General features: G+C 45.5%; 1 protein-coding gene across 1 annotated transcript in view; it reads right to left on the reverse strand.

Annotated features, from left to right (window-relative positions):
* Positions 1 to 20609, reverse strand: part of TMEM132B (transmembrane protein 132B) — a 207430-nt gene that overhangs the window by 126645 nt on the left and 60176 nt on the right. The gene's annotated exons all lie outside the window — the stretch shown is intronic.

Below are 20609 nucleotides of genomic sequence, written 5' to 3' on the forward strand. Positions count from 1 at the left end.
GTCAGTCACAAAAAAAAACCCAGTATTTTTCAAGTATTGACACCAGAACATTTTACTAATTTTAAATTTCTAGGAAGATGCAGTATTAGCAGATACCCTTGATTTGAGAATTCACTTTCATTAAATATCTCACAAGGAACAACTCTGTAGATCTGAGGAACTCGTGCATGAGTCAGCTGTGCTCTATGGGGAAAAGAGCTGAAGCGAAACCTGCTCTTCCCAGAAGAGTTTTGAGGGCCTCATTTTGTACACGTGAAGGGTGAAATGTGGGCTGTTTTAAGGATTTTCTCTCTTAAAGAATAGACTAGCAGATAGGGCAAGTCATGCCTACCAAGCACAGATGGGAAAGTGTTGAAAAAAAGCACCAAAATACCAGGAATTTGTTTCTTAAAACAGACAAAAGACCAAAGGGCTGGGATTTTATCAATTTTAGGAATAAAACAGCCACAAGAATTGATATCTGCTTAACTCCTAAAAGCCCTTAAATACCTGATTGAGAGAGACAAGGTGTGCAAGTCAGTGCATTGGGAGAGCCCACACAGGCAGCCAAAGTGCACTCATAAACAGAAGAGTTACTCCTAGGGAAAAAAAAACATCATCACACTTATATATGGCTGATCAGATGAAAAGCTGATGCAAACCCACCTAGCACAAAATAATTCATGTAATCTCTTTACTGAATAATTCCAAAGAGCAATCAAACTTGTGAAAGTCTAGGCATATTTACAATTGATTTGGAAAAAAAAAAAAAAGATTAAATTGATCAAAAGTGCTATTTACTGCTGGTAGTTCCTTTAGCTTTCTGCACAATGTTTCAACATTTACATGCCTACATTGTTATAAATAAGTATTGGAATATAATGGATAAATGAAACAGATGTCACAAGACAATAAAAGTGCCTGCTTTCCTGGAGACCAATGCAAGTTTGAATGAAATAAAAGCTTAAAAGCAAGTTTTAAAGCTGAGGACTTTTACGAAAAGTGAACAAACAATAGATTTAAAGTGGTGCAATTATCGATGAATCAGGGTTCTGTGGAAATGGCCAGGGAGTGCTAGGAATGCATTAGGCACTGTGCTGGGGGAAGGGGAATGGGGGACCACTAAAAGGAGCAAACGCTGCAGATCGTGCTCAGATAAACCGTTCTGCACCGGCCCTGCAGCCTTGGCTGCGTTTGGGGTAAAGAGCAGGGCCCCAAGACTCTTCCTTCCATGCAAAACCTCCTTAGCAGCAGTAAAAATGGAGCAAACCTCAGAACCTGGATGCCAGAAGGACACCTTTGGGCTGCGTTTTTTGACGGCCCCGGAGCAGCTCCCGAGCACTCGGGTGAGAGCCCCGCGCTCCCCGCCGGGATGCGCTCAGTCCTGGTGGGAATGGGCCCGGGCTGCTCTTCCCCAGCTGGCAAAGCCGCCAGGCTCAACTATCTGAAACACCAAAGGAGCAAACGCATGTACACAAAATAGTTTGGACGGCAGCTTCTCCAAAGGTGCCCGTTTCTACATCCAGCAGGCTGGCAGCAGAGCCTGCTGCAAGTTACAGTCTTAATTAAAAGCAATAACGCACTAAGCAGATTTTCCCTTTTGTTTACTGAAAAGCCTCCTGTCCTCAAGGTGATTTGAGACCAGAGGCGGTTTGTTCAAACAGTAGGAGGTTTGTTCGGGGCCAAAAGGCCCCTTTCTCATCTCAGATTTTCCTCTGCAGCTCCGGAAGGCCGTTCTGCAGAGGGCACACAGGGGCAGCACCTTCCTTTGGTTAAATCATTCCATTGCAAACCAGGACCAGCCAAACAGACTCCAGCATTCGGAATCAGACAAAACCAGGCTGAAACAATAAACATTTTGGCTATTGCAGGATTATCACTGCAAGGGAGGCCCTTGCAGCAGCTCTGGACTGGAAGACATGGATGCAGGGGTAGAGATACTGTTTCATTACGCAGCAAAAGGACTGAAAACCTCCGCTCATCCCATTACCTCTGCAAGTTACATATTCAGATTTCTTTATGGAATAAGTGCAGAGTTGCTTTGATTGACTGACATTTCATCACTTAATACGTTTGCAGTGTGACAAGGGAAAATGACTGAATTCACAATGTGCTAGTGATTGAGTTTCTAATAGGAACAGTTGTCAGAAGGACTTGTAAGGATAAGTCCTACACTGGCTTGCTGGCAGAGGGCTTTCTGGGATGCAGATGGACCTAGAGAGATGGGCTTCCCAGCCACCAGCAGCCCGTGTCAGCAGCTTTGCACAGCACCAGTTCTCCAGAGCTGGACACATGCAACCCTGGAGATGGAAATGCTCCACTGGAGCCAGGAAAGGGGAGCTGGGACCCAACGTGGGCTGAAGCTCCCCCTTCGCCTGCTCCTGCCACCAAGACCTCCCCTGGGTACAAACCTCTGTGCCAAAGAACTGGAGGGAGCCCAGGGGACATAGGAGGTGGCACAGCCTGAAGTCAGCGTCTATCCCAGCTCTAGCCGGTGTCCTGGCCACCAGTCGGTCCCAGAGTGCTGCTCCCTGCTAAACTTGTCATTAGCTGTGAATGGAAACACCTCTGCAGAGTTTTCCTTCACTCATGGTCCCTCCACAGTCGTCTCCTTAAGGGCTTCAAGCCACAGCTTCCAAACAAAGCCAAGCATTTCCTAACGCCTTTTCTGCAGATACTTTTAAGACCATGAAATGACCTATCCACAGCACTCATAACATGTGTAAATGGTATTCCTGGCCTCTTCCATCCCATTTTAATTAGACAAAGATGGTAATAAATAAATAAATAAACAATGCTCATCAATACTTAAAACCAAGTGGTATTGATTAAATATTTAAAGTTGTCCTGATTGTTAGAGAAACTGCCTCTGCAAAGAGGTTGCAAACGGTGCAACTGTTTTGCAATACAGTTCCAAGCAACTGGAGGCTCCAAGATGCCCATTTCAATCCCAATTTTCCCTTTCAAATGCATTTGGCAGTCTGTTCACGGTGGGAAGTGCTTCTCAACGTGTGAACTTTCAGAGAGGTACAATGAGCGAAACACATGTGGCTTTTCTTAAAGCCTGGGTCAAAGCACAATTTCCCAGGTTTCTCTAAACACTCCTTTTTCAAACAAGGGCGCTGTGCCTCACTTTCTGCTCCGCTATTAGGCAGCAGCGAGGCCCCTGTTGGAGCAGACAAAGCCTTTCGTCAGCCCCACGGAATATTCACAAGACACATGAAAAGAACAGTGGGAAGAATTAGCTTAAAAGTTCATGTATTTCTTTTTGCTTTAAGTATAGTAATATGCAATAGCTCCTTGTGGCAGTGAATGGACAATACTATTAACTCTTCTTTTGCACTTCGACCATTCCTATTTACTTCCTTCCACCTAATCACTGCCTAGATGTTGTTAAAAGCCACCCAGCACTATGGACGAAATCTGGAAGCCCCAATCCTCCCTTTAATTAGTCTTTAGCTAGATTTTAGCACAATTAAACATCACAGAACTTTTTCCTGACGGATACCTGAACAAGAGCAGAAGACCTGGCCCTGATCATTACCACAATGCTTTCATGTTTTGCACAACGCCACCTGCAAGCCTAAATAGACAGCATGCAAACCCAGCAAGGAATTAAAGTACCTGCATTTGTACCAGAACCCAATCAGTGAAAGAAAAAGGAATAAAAAAAGAGTATTTTAAGTGAACCTTAAGCATTGGCAGGAGCACTTCTGAGCAACTTGCCATTTAAGGCAAGTGAGGGACAAATTCATGCAGAGTCACTCCAAAGGGAACAGCCCATCTTCAAAATTAGTTTGGCCCTTGGTTTCTGCCCCAGAGAAGCTGCCTGCTGCAGTCGGAGCGACGGCAGCGGACGGCAGGAATCGGGTTGGCGGCCACTTCTACAGACCCCACCAATTCTGCTAGGCCGCTCCACTGCCCTGCCACGGGATTCGGGCCAGATCTGCTCATCGGCGCTGACCCACGAGGCCGGGCGGCAGCACGTCCCGGACGGCCTCTTTGCAGGATGTCACCTTGCTATTTCTGTCGCCCAGTTCTACCCCTCCATCTCCCTGCGTCAAACCAACAGCAGAAACCACACAGTATAGGCTAATAGGGTTATATAAGTGTCCGTTTGCTGCACATATGCTATCCCCCCTCGGTTGAGCGATCACCACGGTTCTCTGCAGCAAGAGCTGCACCTTGACCTCGGATGCGGACGCGCGGCCCAGGTGCAGAGATGCTTTGGAGGGCCCCTGGTGCCCTCACCGGAGCCGCCCGCGCTCAGCCGGGCAAGGAACCACCATGGAGATGGAGCAGGACCCGACAGGAGCGCCCGGGACATCTCCTGCCCCTCGCCTCCCCACAGGACTGCACTAAAACAACACAGGAGATGTCAGCTTCACAGCCGCAGCTTTGGTCGGGTATCGCAAAATACCCTGCAAAACCAGGTGCGAGCTTCAAGGTTTTCTCCTGGGCTTATTCCTTCCTCTGGCTGCATGAAAGCAAAGGGTTTTTTTTTTAGGTGCCCCATGTACTCAGCTGCAAAGAGGCCACTTCTGTCTCTAGATGCTTCTCAGATGCCACTTGCAAAATTTGAAGCTTTCAAGCTCAATCTGGGTGCATCCTTTCCTGGCTCTTCCAGCAACTCCAGCTTTTTTCCCTTCCCGTTAGTGAAAAGGCAAAAAACTTAAATAAACAACCAAGCTGCTTCGAAGCAGACTGGTTGTACAGACACAGGCATTTCTTTTGTTTCAAGTATTTACCTTGCACTACTTACAGCCACAAAGGAAACTGTTCCCTGTGCTCTGTGTATTCCTGGACCCTTCTCCCCAAGGTACAAGAGAAAAGGCAGAGACAACAAATCCCTTGCTCTCTAGATGCATCAAGGGCTTAAGATCTCAGAAAATGCACCTGGGAAATCTAAATCCACACAGCGTTAAGTTTTAAGTTTGCATTATTCTTACGTATATTGGCTTTTTGTTTGTCTGAATGCTGCTTTCTACCACTAAACTACTCTCAAATTCAGAAAGACCCATTTCTAGACAGAGCTTGAAATTTTCTCTGGAAGGGTAGGAATGTCTAATATATTAGAGGTGGAAGCTTAGCTCTCTTAAATGCATATCTGCTGCCTGGAATTTTTGATGGGTAGCACATCTTTTCCCCACTTCTTCAGGCTGCTGCCGCTCCATCCTTGGCAGTTTGGAAGGCAGAGATGCTCGGAGCTCTCGCATGGACAGCAGCACCACTTCCCAAACTGGCTGCCCCCTTCCATTTTCTGGCCAAATCCGTTAATAAGGCCTGATCCAGGGAATCCATAAAATTCCCTTATAGGGCTCTGTTTTTCCACTGAAATGAACTGTTAGCTGCCAAGGGCTCTGTGACCTGCCAGCTCTGGGAGAGACAGCAGAAGCTGGCGGAGCCCTGCAAGGCTGTGTTTGGCACCCGTGCTGTGTGCCCAGGGTGAGCAGCCCTGCTTGGCCGTTTGACCGAAGGGATGGGACACCTTCCTGCATCCCTCTGCTGTGTGCAACACCTTCGAAACGCACTGCGGGCTCAGCAGCCTCCCAGGAGAACTTCTTTTCTGTGCTCCTGTCCTGCTAGCAGGCACACCTGATGGTTGTGTGCTGTCCAGGCTGGAAACGGCTGCTTTTACTCTCTACGGGAAGCACTGAAGTAGGCTCATTCCTAAATGATCTTCGAGGGAAAAGAAAAATCAAGAGTCCTATTCCAGGGAATAAAGTGATTACAGGCTTTTATCTTTGTTTTTCAAAATGACAACAGTTGGCTGTTGCAATAGTAGCAAATTTCTAGACCTCCACTAACCTCTGTTCTCAGCTGCTCTTTGTCAACTCAGGTCCCCTTTGCAAGAGCCTCCAGGGCTTTCTGTGTCACCGTTTCCCTCTGCTCCGTCACGGGAGCAGCCACCCCAGCCACGGAGCAAACACCCGTGACGCTGCCCACGTCTCCCCGCCGTCCTGCTGCAAACAAACCCAGTTGACCCGGCTCCAACTTCCCTCACACAGCGGAGCACCGGCATCAAGGCAGTCCCCTATTAAAGCTGATGTGTGTGAGACCTTTTTAAAGGGCCTGGGGAAGACAGATTTTACTTTGTTGAGACAAATTTAGATGCCAGGAACTACAGAGGTGAAGGAATCCAATAAAATATCATTTATCTTTCTTCTCCATTTAAACAGAACTTGCCAATCTATAGCACGATATTTTTACCAGCATGCCAAGAATCTGTAAATTCACTTAGCCTAGGTGTTCAGCCCTGGGAGGACAAAATTGATTCATGATTTCCACTCTCCCATATTGAACACGTGTTCGTGGAAGGAAATCTTCCCAGCATATAGTATGATCACATTTCACTCCAAAATATTCTTTTTCAAAAAAAAAATCAGGTTTATAAGAACATATCACCAGGATATATGCAATTTAGCAACAGCAACCCAAAACGTTGGTTTCTTTGCTGCAGAGCACTTACCATGTCCTGGCAGCAGACAGGATTTACTCAGCTCCATGAAAATGATGGGAGCCTGTGTCAGGCACAAGCGTCGCAGGAGAAGAATGAGCCATCACAGTAAATGAGGAATGTGTCATTTTCTCCATCTTTTTCTTGGGCGGTGAAACAGAAGTGCAAGGAAAGCAAACAAATCACTGAAGGCCACTCCAAGAATAGAGCCAAAACCTCCCAAACCATAGGATTTGCTACATTCTTGTAGTAACAAAAATATATTTGTCATTTCATGTCATACCAGCTCATTCAGACTAAAAATTTATCACTTGCTTCAGACTCTAGCCAGGTGACAGCAAATATATCATGGAGCTGTCAACAATCTGCTAATCTTAGACATGAAGAGTAGGAATACAAAAAGCTTAAAAATACACCAAGCTCTCAGAACCCATAAATTTCGCTGCCTCTCTCTCAAACACAGCTGGGTAACACGTCTGCTCCAGATATTACCCTCCAACCTTCCTCCTTGAACACTTCCATTTCACACGTCTGCTTAGAGAACAACCGTCAGACATGCACAGCAGTGGGAATCACCAAACCAAGAATCAAAGATGCACCAAGAATGGTGTCCAAACCAAGAATCAAAGATGCTCTCTGCTCCTGGACCACGAAGGATTAGAAGGAGCAGATTTAGCCACGCGGGTCAGAGAGAAGCCCAAGGAGCAGCTGCATTCTCAGTTCCTCTACTGATACATCTGGAATCTAGTCCCTGCCCATCCAGAAAGCCCATTTGGAGTTCCCTTGTGAGAATTAAAGGCAGCATCTCTTCGTTAAACTAAACTATACACAAAGGGCACATATATTTTTCAAGAGAGAACAATATTTAGATATATTTTGAGTGCCTCTTAAAAGAACAACGTAGTCCAGGGAGCGCGTGTTTAAGACTTTCTCATGACAGACAAATCTGACAAAACATGAAGCAGAGCGGGTGGGAAAGCTTCGATCAGTTATAAGGCCGGTGCAAGTTACAAAGGCCATCTCCTCCCAGTTAAGGGCTCTCTCCCAGGATTTCGCATTGGCCATGGTTTTGGGAGACCACAAACTAAAAGCAAAGCTCCCCGTTGGCCAAGTTGCAATGCTCCCTGGTCATCAAGCTCATCAACTAGTATATTGGCCCTCTTGGCTTAAACACTAGCTGCAACACTACCTCCTACTCTCTGCACATGGCTGTGGGACACTCCAGATACAGGGGGGCATTTTAATTCACCATTCTTAGCGCAGATTTACTTTAAATGAATGCCGAGCAGGTTGGTGTACCTGCCAGTCTTCATTCCCTACTCCAGCCACAGACTTCAATTTTCTCTCCCTAGCATTTAAACAGTGCATAATTACAACTAATTATTGATCACTGAGGAATTACAAGTTGACAAATCCAATTTCCACGCTGTTACCAAGCATGACTGACTACAGACCAGAGGATAAGAGGTACCTGCACCGCGTTGGAGCAGCGCCGTTCGATACGGCTGGGTGTAACCAGCCCTGCTGCCGTGACGGTTATTAAATGCACTAGACTGTGGTGGCACCTGAAGGCCAATGTGTTTAGGGTCTTATTACGCAGGACACTACAAATATATAGGAAGTGACAGTCCTCACCCCAAAGAGTTTTGCAAACCTCAAAAAAGCCCAGCCTTTTATGTTTGCAAATGAATTCAATTTTGCCTTGTTCAGACATCACTTTTGTGTTCCATTTCTACAAATGCTCTCCCAAGCAAGAGCTGCTCAGCGAAACAGCTCGTTCCGGGAAAGTGCCGCGCAATTTTCCTCAAAGTAAATTTGAAATTTGCATGCTTTGGTGCACCTGCTGATCTCAACAAATGGGCTCAATGAAGGAGCAGAGAGCGCCGTGCAACGCCAGAGCCCCGGGAGAGCGGCTCCGGCACGCAGCCCGCTGGGGCCGTTTCATGTAATCCAGGTACCTGCGGATATCGGGATGCGGTAGGCGCGTGGTTGGTACATGGTATTGAGAACTGCACGGAGGGGCTATCTGAGGGAAAAAAAAAAAAAAAAAAAGGACAAAAAAGAAATGAGAGAAACCAAGAGCTGGTCACCAAATCTTCCCGAATGGAGTAAAGAGCAATATTTTCATAATGAGCCACATGACGGATTTTTCCCGCTGTATTTCAATTGAGTTATCCACATAATTCAAGTAGACACAAATCCCAGTGTGAAAATATCTCTGCTCTTGTAGCCCAGTGGCAGCCCTTCCAGCATGACTTACAGCAAGAGACAGAAAAGGTCCATTCCCTCGGTGCACACAAATTGGTGTATTAGAGCTCATCCAGCAACATTATTTTCTGACAGGGAATGTATTTCTAACACGATTGAAATTTCTGTGAAGAACATTTTTCTTGCAAATGTTTAACTTTTCTTCAGGGAAAAAAAAAACACATTTTTGCTTCATATCTGTTTAAGATACATTTCCCTTTCCGGTGTGTTCCAAAAGAATCAGGACCATTTAGAAAATGCTGCACTATATCTCCGTGACTCCTAAAACACAAAGCTGAGTATGAGCCTCACATAAAGAAGGATTGCAAATGTCTTACCCAGGACTTTATTTATTACGAAAGACTCAAATCTATTCTGCTTCCTGTCTACAAAAATGAAATACGATTTTACTAAACGAAGCCCTTAATGTGTTTGCTAAGACTCTGTCAGACTGGGCATTAACTACATTTCCACTGTTTTTCAAGTCCAAAAAGGACGTTTTTCTGCCAAGAGCCAAGCTTACCCATGGCTTTGGAACCCCCAAGGAGTTTTGCTGCATTAAGGGCATTTGCAATGCTCAGTATATGCAAGGGCTACAGGTCATTCCTAAAGAGAAAACACACAGCCCTCAGGAATCGTTCAGAAAACATTAAAAAAGCGGGTCCACGGGCAGCGGGAGGCATTTTTGGAGGCAAAGTGCCAAGCGCGTGACGTGCTGGCACCCGGGGAGCAGGTCGCGGCGGGCACCCGCGCGCCGCCCCAGCGCCTTGCCCACGACGGGGGCTCTTGCCGCTCACCCTTGACTCTTGCCTGGGTTTTCCGCCTCGCTCGCAGGTCGGCTCTGCCCTCTCCTGGCCTGCGCGCAGACACGAGCGGCTGCGCTGCTCCCGTCAGCTCCCCGGCACGCACAGAGGCTGGCGGGAGCTGCAGACCTGCAGGTGGGCTGCAAAAAGCCGGGGCCTCCCAGGCAGGGGATGCATCAGGACGCAGAGCCCCGCTGGGCAGCGCCGGTTTGGGACCACGCGCAGCAGTGTCTCCAAACCCCTCTGTGCTGCAGGGACAAACAGCCACAAAACGGATGCCTTGGAGACAGCCCTATAGGGCCCTGCTCCTCCTCGGTCAAGGATGAGCCAAATTTGGGGGCAAAAGGGTTATCGCCTTCCTGCTTCTGAAGGCAGCTCCCATGCAAGGTGCGGCAGCGCAACACGAACAATAAAAGTTGTCATTTGTAAATGACAGCAGTGGGAGACGGCTTCTATGAACGCCCTGTGAAATGTAGACAAAATAACGTTATATAAACAGGCCAAGCATTACAACCGCCATCATCATCAACAGCATCGGGGACACAGCAGTTTAGGAAAGAAAGGGGAAAACAGTGGATGTGAATTAAGAGGCCGCACAACCTGAGCTGACACGTAATTACTGAAGCTGAAACCTGGCCAGCATCCTGGCTGGCCGCCCCTGGGCTTGTGAAATGCAGCACAGAATCTTTAAATGACCAAATAATTGGGATCTGGGTTTCCCATCTCTGGCCAGCGAGATGCTCCAGCACAAGCGCAGAGGAACCGCGGCCTCCGCGGGGCTTCGCCGCTGCAGAAGGTGCAACCAACCCCGGCCTGAAGGACACGGGCCCAGCACGAGCCTCCTCCGTCCCGAGGAGCCACAGCTGCAGGTTCAACCGCTCCTCAACGCCAACACACTGCAAGCTTCTCATGTCTGCTCAGAGGACATCGTTCATCCATTTTATAGCTCCCAGAATGCAAAGGTATCTACCCAATTTCCTTAGATACATTAATATTAAAAATACGGCTTTCTCAGCCCAAATCATGCTGGCTGAACAAAATTCTCCTGACATTTTATGGCAAGGTGATTAATAATACCATGAAGAAGAATGAAATGATGCCAGATTATAAACTATTGTAGGTCTTTCAGTCATTCCGGGAATAATGAATGTAGGTTTCTTAGGAGAGCAGCGCACATTTAAACAGAGTCATTTTAGCTTTCTTGTCAATCACGATGCTATTTATATAATAGCAGAAACAGACAATGAACTCACAATCTTAAAACGAAGGTGTAGCATATTCAAGGCAAGGCTTATAGACACTTCTTTATCATTCTTTTCATTAAAGAAAGGAATAGAAAAAGCAGCCTAAGTTAGGGCGTCCAAAATTGTTAAAGAAAAGGGTCCATCTTAACCGTATCTTCTGGGCACTAACCTGCAGAATGAAAACTCTGCTAGCAAGAAGTTCACACTGCTCAAATCACTCAAAGTTAGCTGGACTTAGAAAACCTGAGCTGACATGACCTAGTTTTTTCCCCACATATCTATAGAAAAAAAAAAAAAAAGTTTAAGAGTATGGTTAAAATTGCACTGGCCCAAACATTCACTGGACCAAAATGCCCCAAATTTTGAGGCAGCTTACGGAACAGAGCAAGATGAGAACACAAACTCCTCACGGCTTGTTCTGGACGTGCAGTTGGGCTGCTCCTGCCCGAGATGATGGTTACGGCCTGGTCCCGTTTCTCGACAGCAGCCAGTACAGGGAACTCTGCACAATCTGACCCTCGAGCAGGCTGCCTGGGACATTACCTCAATACAATAATTAATACACAATAATACTGAATTTTAGCTCATACAAGTCCTATAGGCTGAATATCTCAAAGAAAAATGAATAATGTATGCAGAAGAGAGATTCATTTGGGAAAAAAAAAAAAAAAAAAGCTAACTTCAGTTTGAAATAAAGCCTTAGTTGCCTTGACAAAGAGGATGTAATTGCTGTAATCACTACATCTCACATAAAGTTCCTGTTTGAGTGAGTCCACAATACTGCTATTCATTCTGTACCTGCTCCATGGCAAATACAGGAGTCCTGGTCTCAAGAGCAACACTGCAATTCTTTTGAAAGGCTTAAGTTATTTTTAAAGGGTTATTAGTTTTGGCAAATGAGTCCAAAGTCATCTTAGCTGAACAGCCCAGTTACTTACGCCAAGTTATAGAGAGCACAGCAGGAAGAGTCCTAATTAAGGCTCTAATACTAGTGTAAACGTGTATCACTGAAAACAGTTCTCCAAACAAGACTGGTCCCTATCTATTCAAATGGCACAACTAGCCCTAACACATTTCCCAGGAATTATGAGAATAGGCAGCTAGAACACCGACATGCACATAAACCTTGCATAAAACCAAATTCAAGCAGTTCTATCGCCACAAATGCTAGACAACTCTGCAGAAGTCAATTAAACCCCTACCCTTTTCTGTCTAAAGGAGAGAAGAATCTGACCAGGCAAATTAAATCCTAGATGGGGCTGAGCCAAACTCCCAGATTCAAAACAACTCCTGATCACAAAGCATTTGGATCCTGGTCCAAATTCTCATAGTTAGCTACCCCTTCTCCCTCGGTCTCTGGGACAAACCTTTCAGACTGTCCACAAGTATCACTTGGTGCCTTTTATCACCCTTTTCCACAAGGGATCTCTATGAAAGAGCCCATACGTGTGCTTCCTGGGGCCACTTGGCACGTTTCTTGTCCAGAGCCTCATTAACTTGAGCAGATGCTTAGAAAGCCCATGAACAAGGCACCATCTATCCCTTGCTCCTACTTCTCTTCCTTTCACACTTAGCATCTTCTAGAACCCATGCAATTAGAACAGGTGATGCAGTGGTGTTACCACATTTGACTAGTCCTTCATTAACCCACATAAAAGTTTGGGCTACACAGTGAGAAAAAAAAAAAGCATCTGAAAAAGGATTTTTTTTTCTTCTTTTCTTTAAGAGCAACATGGGGAAGGGAGATATCTTTTGGTCACATTGAGCAACTTAGAGCACGGCAGGAGTGGAAGGGGACCTGCTGGGGCCATGCCTGGTGGCCCAGGGCAATAAGGCTTACAAATGTACCCACAAACATTGTTTGTTTGAATGCCACCCTCCCAAAGGGCAGGCTGATACTTCTGATGCTTCTAGAAACGCTTGTGCTGCTCTTGACCAATTCTTTTACTGCTAGGAATACTCACAGCATCTGCACAGGGTCAGGGATCTTCACCTAAGGAAGGTGTTTTGGGGGACGAATTTTCCCTGGGTGCATGAGAGCCCCCATGCCAGCTCCTGGATGCAGAGCGATGTGTCTGCAGCTCTGCTGCCAAGTGGCATCGTCTTCCTCAAGCCTCCGCAGCCCTCAGCCCAACCTCTCCTCTGCCCACACAGCTCCTCAGAGCTCGAGGCCAAACACTGCCAGAAGTGAAATAGCTTTAACTATAAGCACCATTTGTTGCGCCTCAGGATGGCAGAGTCATTTGTCACTGTTTTCTTCTCCTGCAGCTCTTTTGATTCATCTGGGATCCAATAACTTTGTTAATAATATTACCTTCATGCACTGATCGAGTTCAGCATCTGAGGCACATGCAGCATCCATCTGAGCATTAAAAACCTCACACAAAGCCCAGGTCCCTTCTGTTTTTCTCAGAAAACAAAAAAAAAAAAAACCAAAAAAAAAACAAAAAAAAGCTTTTTATGAGTTTTTTATTGGTAGAACTGGGGGTGCACAAAAAAAAAGAGGAAAAAAAACCCATTTTTACAGTTTTCTTGCAATTTTCTGTCTCTTGCTCTTCTTGAAAGTGAGCTCTCCTCACGGTTGTCAGCTAATCATCACACTGGCTTTCCTATATCGTACCATGCAAATGCCACGATGGGCGAACACATGGACCAAAGTAACTCTACTGTACCAGTGGGGACGTGAAGAAATTATAATCAGTGTGCTCGCTCAAAGCAGCATTTCATCAACTGTATGTGGTGCTACTCACTTGCTTTTGACCAGGATAAAATGACAGCAATGGACAGCCCAAAACATTTAATTTAGGAAGAAAGCAAATTTTGAAGCAGACATTTTTATACTTTCCTTTTAACGTTATTCTTCACACAAAAGAACCAACCTCAGCCATGAACGAATCGCCGTCACGTTCGACGTGGTTAAACAAGGCGGTGATTTACTGCACCACCGGCTAATGAAGAGCTCAACGAGAAGCTGATCGATGCCGGCGTTGTCTGGCGGCGCAAAGCAAAGCACACGCAGCCCATCACCCAAAACTGCAGCCGCCTCCCTGATCCTTCTCAGAGAACAATCTCTGATCTGTTTTCCCAATTCAAGTACAACTTAAAAAATAACAACAGTGATCCTGAGTATTTCAGGTACCTTATGAGCGTTTCTGCTGTGGCTGTCCCTGCTCTTGTGGCCCGGTTGCTGCCGACGGAGCCCTCTGGATCCCGCCACGCTCACATACGCGACATGAAGCTAAGTGGAGGCTGCCTGGTGCTAATTAGCCGGAGCTGTCATGTCGAAACTTTGGGAGACAAGGATCGGTTGAGGAACAGGCTTGTACAATCCAAAGCGTTTAAAAATGTACCATCTCCTTCCATTACTGTCAACAAGACTCAGCTCACATCAAGCCACGTGGCGTATTGGCACCTTCCGAACACGCGGCACGGGCTTTTCACATCATCTCCCCGCTTGACGCTGATAGCGGTGCCTGCTAATGCCCCAGTAGACAGGAGGTTGACAGGGCCTCCACCACACGCCGTGTTTGCTACGCGCGTGTTGAAGCGGCTCCTGTGCCAAACAAGGCGCGCGGCGCCACTCGCGCTCCGCGCTGTGGGGACGAGCTGCCTCCTCATCAAGACACGTAGAAGCCATCGCCACCCTCTCCTCTTCCACTTTACAGTTGTGATTATGAAGCACAGCAGATTAATTTACCCAGTAGAGCTACATCCCCCAGTACTCCCAGATACTGATGGGTAAAGGAAGGCCACTGGCACGGCTAGGAAGGAGGAAGCACCATCTTGGGTAACACCAAGCACCTTCCTGGCACAAAGCCGGGTGCTGCTCTGATTCCACGGCACTCAGCAACCCTCCTCCCACCCCACCGTGGATGTGGAATGTCCCAAAACTGTCAAAGTATGGCTCTTCTAGTTAGACTTTCCTAGTGATTTTTTTCTTCTCAGAGGAAAACCCTCTGGTGAAATGCACAGGCACGCTAAATATTTTAGTTAACTAATTCTGCATTTTAGCCAACCCAGCCCTTTAGCTCTTGTTAACACCAAGCCCAGTCCCTGCAGAAGAAGGGGGCATCATTAACGCCAAGGCCATGGTGGCAACAACGGGTCAGGCCTGCTCAGTGACTTGCCCACGGCCACCAAAACCCAGCCCGGGCAGCCTCCAATCAACCCCCCAGCCTCATTTACCTTAATACCACCTTAATTAAATAATGACATCCCCTAGCTCTGCTCTTGAATAAAGCAGCATGCTCACAACACCTCTGCAAGGCGACAGAAGTCAGAAAATGTGGCTAGAAAGGGTGAGCACGTTATGGCCATAATGCAGCGGCTGCTCCTGGAAGCGTTTCGGAGTCGGCACATGGGGCTGCTGCTCCGCAGGGCTCCTGCCTCCAAGGAGCCGTCACCGCCAGGCGGCTCCTGAGGCAGATACTTGACCTTTATCTAAAATTCCATTAAAAAGCTTTATTGACTGAAGTCTTGGGGGCCCTTTCCGGTCTTACAGGACTCACTGGGTCATTTATTCTCTGTCGGACACCCTTGGTCATTTATTCCCTGTTGGAAATCCATCATTTTTTAAGCTTTTAGGACTGCTCTGATTTTAGGAAGGAGCTATTTTATTTTGTACTTTTTAAGCAGTTTTTCCAACTGTGGGAGAGGGTGGCTTCACTCCTCCCTCTCCAGCACTCTCAGGGCAGCCGCCCTTACCTTAAAACAACAAATAGGAAAAGTCCCACAGCAAAATGCTGAAGGAATTTCTCATAGCGTTTTTAAAGAGAGGCTCTAGTGGCTCATGCTGAGATACCAGGACCTACGACAACTCAACGCTGGGGTCATGCTCACGCAGGACACTGGAGCTGCTTTGCAGGGCCAAGGCACCAAGTGCAGTGCCATGACCCCCTGTGGCCTTGTGGCCTCCAAAAACTCCTTTTTCCTTCAGGGAACACAAATTTGGGTCCTGCTACTCCCTAGCGCATCCTCCTGAAACATGCAGCTCCATGCCAAGTCACGACACATGAGCAGAGTCTTACTGCACTGTCAAGCTCCAAGCATCCGGCCAGCCTTTTTCTGGGCCTGGTGCCCATCATCAAAATAAGAAAAAAAAAAGTAGTGGTTCAACTGCTTCTGAAAGCAAATTTATAGAATGGTTGAAACAAGCTCAAATAAACAAAATAAAAGCTGGAGAACGCTTTCCCACACCTTTCCTTGGAAGAGGGTCTTGAGCAGATGTCATTTCCTCTTCCATTCAGTGATGAAAAGAAGGAAAGAGTGGGAGCAAGATCATCTATGCACTGAATGAGGCAGCAGACCTTGGAAAAAAGTAATAGGAATATCTCTTTAAGGAATATGTTCCAATGCACACAGACATGAAGACTGAGCTAAGGCAATACAGACAACTCTAGTATTTTTAGACTTTGTAATGATTAGCGTTTTTTTAATCATTGTTTTATATTTTTAGTTTGATGCAGAGGAAAGAGGAAAATAACCAACTTCCATATTCATCCTGGGTTTATTAACATCTTCAGGTTAAAAACAAATATTCCCATGGCTCCAGCAATTATTTAATTTACAGTTATTTCTAAATCTGAATTAGCACTTATGATTAATTGAGAAGTGCATCTTTTCCCTTGTCAGTACTTTCACTTATGCTGGGTTTTCATCATGAAGTAAAGTTTCGATTCATCATTATATCTCACTAGGCAGTGATAGTCCCACCCTGCTTCCCGCTTCCTAACTGTTTGGCTGCAAGCGAGGAAGCCACCCGGAGCCCGTTCCTCATCCCGGCTGCAGGAGCCTGGCAGTGCTCTCATCTCCTATGCATTTCCAGATCTAAAACCTTCTGTTTTCTTTCCCTTGCTTGCTCTTGGCAGCTATTGGCAGGAGACATCCTCTTAATGATCTTTTTCTGGCCTTCTAGACGACTGCTCAGACTTCTACAGATCCTTCATTATTAACGCAGAAGCCTTGTAAGTCACTTTTAATGGCCTGTGCAATTTTTATTTCTTAGCAGGAGACACAGCCTCCTCCATATGGCTATATGTTTATTAATATAAATCCTTAATATCATTTTTCCTAGTGAGAATAATCAGTAAAAGCCAACCCATGTGTATTACACCTTGTACTGGTTCATCCAAAAAAAAAAAAAAAATCAAAAAGGAATCTCTGCAATACGTGGCGCATGGCACAGAGATGCACATCATCTCTTCCCTTTGGGTTGCCTAGGCACCAAACTGCTACGTTCCTCTGCACAGTCCCACCATCCCTCTCCAGATGGAGCAGGTTGCATCCCAGCCGAAGCCTCTTTCATCTGTCTAGCATAGGATTCATTACCTGATTTCTGCCCCTTCCTATTATTCTTGGAATATCTCCAATTCCTGCGTCTATTCTGATAGGGAATGTGGGATACTGGCATCAGGGATGTGTAATGAATGCTGACAAACCTGGTTTTTACCCAGGACTCAACAAATTGCTATTAGTGATCAGGCTACTTTACGGTTATATCTTTGCTAACAGGTTAAACAGGATGACTTGGAAAACGGGACAAAAACTCCACTATTTATTTATAAACAAGAATCATGTTTTCTTTCCTCATAACCAGCTTCCAGGTCTTCCAGTAGGTGTTTTCTTGCTGTACAAAATGGCTTTTTTTTTCTTTTTCATCTACTTTTCGAGTCCCCAGATGGAGTTAAATAGTAGCACACACACACAAATAATAATAAATGCAAACCATTCCCAAACACTATTTGGTGAGATTTCTGTCCTTCCAGTTAAGTAAGGATTATTTTGCTCTCCCATTTCTGCTCCTCCTCCATGTATATCAAGAGACAACCTTTGTTCAGCGAATAGCACAAAAGCCTTCTTCTGTCATAATTTCCATTTTTTCCTTGTTTATCTCTTATCTACTCTTGTCAATGAGGAAGGCATCAGTAAGATACCCCAAGGCATCAAAAGACAAAGCTGAACCACCATTCGTAACGCTGGTAGCTCCATTAGTTCTGTAGGATTCTCAAAGCTGTGTTTCCTCTACCATTTTTTTAAACTAGGTTAGCCCATAAAAGAAAGTTTAATCATGGCAGCATAGCCCATTTCGCCTATCTTTATGGCAAAATATTTTTAGTGGCAGCCTACCTAACATAACAGGTGGAATTTATGTTCACAGATGGCGAATTTTACAGTATGGACCAGACCAGCAAGGCCACAAATTAATCTCTGGTGTCATAAGAATTTCATTACACACATGTATAAGATCATCTGTCAACAAAACGAGCAATATGAATATCAGACACAGCAAAAGCATCAAACACATGCTTAGCCTCCAAATTCTGCCCTTGACATATACAAGTCTTTCAATTACAACAGTCCACGCTGACTGAATTGCACCATAAAAAGAAACAAATTTCCCTGAAGCATAGCAAAACTGAAGCTGCAACTCAATCTTAAATTCCAATTATTGTATTAAAAGCAAAAACTTCGGTTTAAGGAGAGTAAAACTAGTTTGATCTGATGGTAAGGACCGGAATTTACAGAGCTTCATATATTCCCTTTTAACCCCAATCTGCTGCACGTTATTTCTTTCCACAGAGAGCATTCTCAACCAAGAAACTGTTCCCAATTGCTTCCCAATTTCCAGGCTGGATTCAGAATGCAGAATTAACCAAGGAAGAATCCTTTATTCACTTAAGTCCATTTTCCTACAGCGAAATCCAACATAAAATACTATGCAGCAATATTGCCATGTGATAGTAAAGAAGTGCATAAAACTGAGCGTATCTGCTCTTTTTGCACAATGTCAGAGCTCTGAGGTCTGCATCCAAGGTGGTTTGAAAATGACTTGATTTGGATCTATTGTCTCAGGAACGAGCCACCCTGGAATACAGTCCGCTCCATGTATAAAAGATGGTTAAAACTAACCAGTTATATTAGGCAAAAATATATTTCCCAAGGCAAACATTCACTTGAATATATATTTTTTTCTGGCTATAGTGCACAAAAATTCTATGTATATAAAAACCTTGTGGGTTTTTATGGACATTAGCAACGAGATGAAAAATAGGGACTGCCTGGTAAGCAAACTGCATAAATTACACATAGGTGCTATAGTGATTGTATTTTCCTCAGCATAATTCCCTGCTTACTGGGTAAACTTCAGCTGGATAAACTCTCTATGGGCACAAAGCATGCAATTTGAAGCACTCCTAGCAGCAGCTGCTGGTGCCCCTTCCACCCAGGAGGATGAGCAAACAGCAGAGCTGCATTCTGCTTCTTACCTTCAGCATTTAACTGAAGGTTAAATAAAAATACCTGCAGTTCATCTGATGAAAAATACAAAAAAAAATCTGATGCAAAATATAAACAAAGCCAAAACATAAGATGAGACAGGCTAAGCTACACAGAGCCGATAACGAATTTTCCTAAGGAGTATTTCTGTGCATATAAACCATGTGCATTTATTATAATGGGAGCATTTCCTGGAGATGAACTGATTCCACACGCTTCTCAAAGAGGGACATCCCCATGGAAACCTGCCTGCCTTGCTGGCAGCTCCGGAGCCGGGCACGGCGCTCCGCGGCGCCGGGAGAGCGGCACGAGGGTCCCCGCGCCGAGCGGGACAGGACGAGGCTCCCACAGCTCCTGCTGCCCCTGGCTCAAAGCTCTCCTGCCTCAAGGCTCTTGGCTGCCTCAGCTGCCGGTTCCTCCAAACCCTTGGTTGGTTCTGGGAGCTTCTTTGGAAGCTTCCAAAAGCTCTTCCGCACACGCCTTTGGTTTTTCTTTGCTTGAACGGCAAAAACTCTACCCTCGTGCTGTTTGTTCCAAGATAAAAAAATATTTTAGAAATTCCAACTAAACAAAAACCCTGGTCTTATGTTGTTGCCAATATTTTAACTGTAGTGAGGCAAAGAGAACATAAAAGCTCATGTAAAATACTTGCACAGCCCTAGGCAGACTCTCCAATCTCTGTTTTAGCTTTGTGAATCAACAGAACAAGTGGGCAAGTCCAGCCACCCATGATGTTGGTCCATCTAGTTTTCTGACGCTAGCCAAATTGAAGTTTATCAAATAAAACCCAGCAAACTCAAGCATAGGCAATTACAAAATAACTTAGTTTTATAGAAGGGCCTTCCTGACCCAAAACATCTGAAGTCTGGCTAAACCCAATGACGTGAGATAGGATGTGAGAGCCATTTCCTCTTCTTTCTCTGCACGTTGCACTGAAGAGCTTTCCCTGATTCAGACTGCAATCTGTAAGTTTATTAATATGGAAATGCTCTTTCACAAAAGTTGAATGCTTTGGAAGCATTGCATAAGGTTTGCTTTTGTTTTCTCCACATCTGTCCCTGAAGTGCACTTGTGTTCTGCCCCCGTCGTCTCGGATCACAAAGTTAGGAGGAAGGAAGGAAGGAATCTGCTCCGAGGTTGCTCGTGGGTGCTGCACCTCCTTCCCTCCCCAGCCTCTCACGTTCTCACAGCATAAGACACTTTTCAATTACCTTTTGGCCCTTTTATTGCCCAAGTCTGGCTCCCATTTCTTGGGGAATAAGCTCTCTACGTAGCTTTGAGCCAAGAGTCTGACGGCTAAGGACATAAATATGCAACCCTAACCCTCCAGGTGACTGGAAGCGCTGGAATTCTCTTATGACAAGGAGATTCACGAGTAAAAGTCACCAGAAATTTTCAAAACTTAAAAACGGAAATGGGCCACACAACAGGCAGTCAAAAGCACGATGAAGGCAGCCCTGCTGCAGAACCAAACTGGGACTCTCAAAATCTAGATGTAAATCCTGTCACAGATTTCCTACGCAGCCAGGAGCACGTCTCACTTTCTCTTCATACCATGAAATAAACGCACCATTGTATAGGACCATGGCAAGAAGTATCCCAAAT

Source organism: Tinamus guttatus, unplaced genomic scaffold (genome assembly GCF_059628265.1).
Source record: "Tinamus guttatus ecotype Peru unplaced genomic scaffold, ASM5962826v1 Tinamus_guttatus_pri_ptg000459l, whole genome shotgun sequence".
Taxonomy (NCBI): Eukaryota; Metazoa; Chordata; class Aves; order Tinamiformes; family Tinamidae; genus Tinamus; species Tinamus guttatus.